Genomic DNA, 2,500 nt, shown 5'->3' on the forward strand with positions numbered 1-2,500 from the left:
TGCTTGACGATTATTTGATGATTTTGTTGTATGACATATATTGTTATGATTATATCGATTAAAATTGTGCACTTTGACACTGTATGGCATTAGATTAATTTTATAGACTTTTGACTTCGAAATTTTTTCAAGTCGATTCACACCAAAAAAATGTTAAGTCCAAACGCCCAGGTCGCGCGGATAGCCCTCACCCGCCGCGGATTTTCCCAAGTCGGAAGAGCTTTAGCCGCGAGTCGGTGTTTGGACTTTAACTTTTTGTTGGTGTGATGAGACTTGAACATTTTTTAGAGTCCAAACGACCAGGTCGCGCGCATAGCTTTCACCTGGCGCGGATTTTCCGAACTCGGGAGAGCATCACGCGCGGGTCGGTGTTTTGGACTCTGAAAATTTTTCCCATCCACTCCAAAAAATGTTAGAGTCCAAACGCCCAGGCCGCGCATATTCTCTTGACCGAGCGCGGATTTTTCGACCTCGGAAAAGTTTTTGCCGCGGGTCGATGTTTGGACTCTGAAATTTTTTCAAGTCTCGACAAAAAGTTAAAGTCCAAACGTTGGGAAATATTTTCAGAGTCCAAACGTTCGAGTTGCGCGCAGTGCCCGGCCGGGGCGCGGTTCGGCGGCCACGGCAAGCGGCCACGCACCTTCCCAAACTCCAAATCCGGCCGCGAGGTCGCGCGATCCCGAGGCCGTTCTGGGGTACCATGGCGATGCAGGATTCTGTGACTACTATGAGGGAGCAGGCAGTCGTGTGAGCGAATGCGCGCGCGAGTGCGAATCGAAGCAGAATCGATCTCGGTTGGCGTCGGGCACGATGGGCAGATGTAATGCTGTTCGCGCGGTCGCCCATGCTTAGCCGGGGTTTTGAGCGGTCTGTCGGATCCAGTGGCAAGCTATCGGCGTGCCTCGGCGCGAGTATTGCACTCGAATCGCCGGGCAGCGTCCGGAATCGACGGTTTTCGGAGCTCGTGCAAGCCGCGAGCGTAGTGTTTGAGTAGCGATGTACACGGAGAACGTGTGAAAAGAAACGCGGGGCGCCCGTCGTCCCGCAGCAGCCTCGTTTGCTGCGAATAGCTACCTGGTTGATCCTGCCAGTAGTCATATGCTTGTCTCAAAGATTAAGCCATGCAAGTGTAAGTACGAGCTCTCGTACAGTGAAACTGCGAATGGCTCATTAAATCAGTTATGGTTCATTTGATCGTACGTGTTACTTGGATAACTGTGGTAATTCTAGAGCTAATACATGCGAAAAGCGCCGACTCACGGAGGCGTGCATTTATCAGACCAAAAACCGACCGGGCCTCGGCCCGTGCTCGTTGGTGACTCTGGATAACTTTGCGGATCGCACGGTCTTGCACCGGCGACAAATCATTCAAGTGTCTGCCCTATCAACTTTCGTCGGTACGGTATCTGCCTACCGAGGTTCTTACGGGTGACGGGGAATCAGGGTTCGATTCCGGAGAGGGAGCCTGAGAAACGGCTACCACTTCCAAGGAAGGCAGCAGGCGCGCAAATTACCCATTCCCGACGCGGGGAGGTAGTGACGAAAAATAACAATGCAGGACTCTAACGAGGCCCTGTAATTGGAATGAGTACACTCTAAAACTTTTAACGAGTATCCATTGGAGGGCAAGTCTGGTGCCAGCAGCCGCGGTAATTCCAGCTCCAAAAGTGTATATTTAAGTTGTTGCGGTTAAAAAGCTCGTAGTTGGATTTTGGGCTCGGGCCGTCGGTCCGTCGCAAGGCGTGTACTGGCGTGCCCGGCCTCACCTTCGGTTCACCGTCGGTGCTCTTGACTGAGTGTTGGCGGCGGCCGGAACGTTTACTTTGAAAAAATTAGAGTGTTCAAAGCAGGCGGTTCGCCTGAATAATGGTGCATGGAATAATGGAATAGGACCTCGGTTCTATTTTGTTGGTTTTCGGAGCGCGAGGTAATGATTAAGAGGGACGGACGGGGGCATTCGTACTGTGCCGCTAGAGGTGAAATTCTTGGATCGGCGCAAGACGAACAACTGCGAAAGCATTTGCCAAGAATGTTTTCTTTAATCAAGAGCGAAAGTCAGAGGTTCGAAGACGATCAGATACCGTCCTAGTTCTGACTATAAACGATGCCAACTAGCGATCGGGGGGCGTTACTTTGACGACCTCTCCGGCAGCTTTCGGGAAACCAAAGTCTTTGGGTTCCGGGGGAAGTATGGTTGCAAAGCTGAAACTTAAAGGAATTGACGGAAGGGCACCACCAGGAGTGGAGCCTGCGGCTTAATTTGACTCAACACGGGAAATCTCACCCGGCCCGGACACAGTGAGGATTGACAGATTGAGAGCTCTTTCTTGATTCTGTGGGTGGTGGTGCATGGCCGTTCTTAGTTGGTGGAGCGATTTGTCTGGTTAATTCCGATAACGAACGAGACTCTGGCTTGCTAAATAGTTACGCGACCTTCCCGGTCGGCGTCTAACTTCTTAGAGGGACTAGTGGCGTTCAGCCACACGAGATTGAGCAATAA

At 51.3% G+C, this 2,500-nt stretch overlaps 1 non-coding gene across 1 annotated transcript in view; it reads left to right on the plus strand.

The window, feature by feature from the left end:
* The first annotated feature begins 1,071 nt into the window (after nucleotides 1-1,071).
* Nucleotides 1,072-2,500, plus strand: part of LOC143466360 (small subunit ribosomal RNA) — a 1,808-nt gene continuing 379 nt past the window's right edge. Inside the window, exon 1 of the ribosomal RNA XR_013118803.1 lies at nucleotides 1,072-2,500. This exon is cut by the window's right edge and continues 379 nt beyond it. This is a non-coding gene — a ribosomal RNA (small subunit ribosomal RNA).

Source organism: Clavelina lepadiformis, chromosome 7 (genome assembly GCF_947623445.1).
Source record: "Clavelina lepadiformis chromosome 7, kaClaLepa1.1, whole genome shotgun sequence".
Classification (NCBI taxonomy): domain Eukaryota; kingdom Metazoa; phylum Chordata; class Ascidiacea; order Aplousobranchia; family Clavelinidae; genus Clavelina; species Clavelina lepadiformis.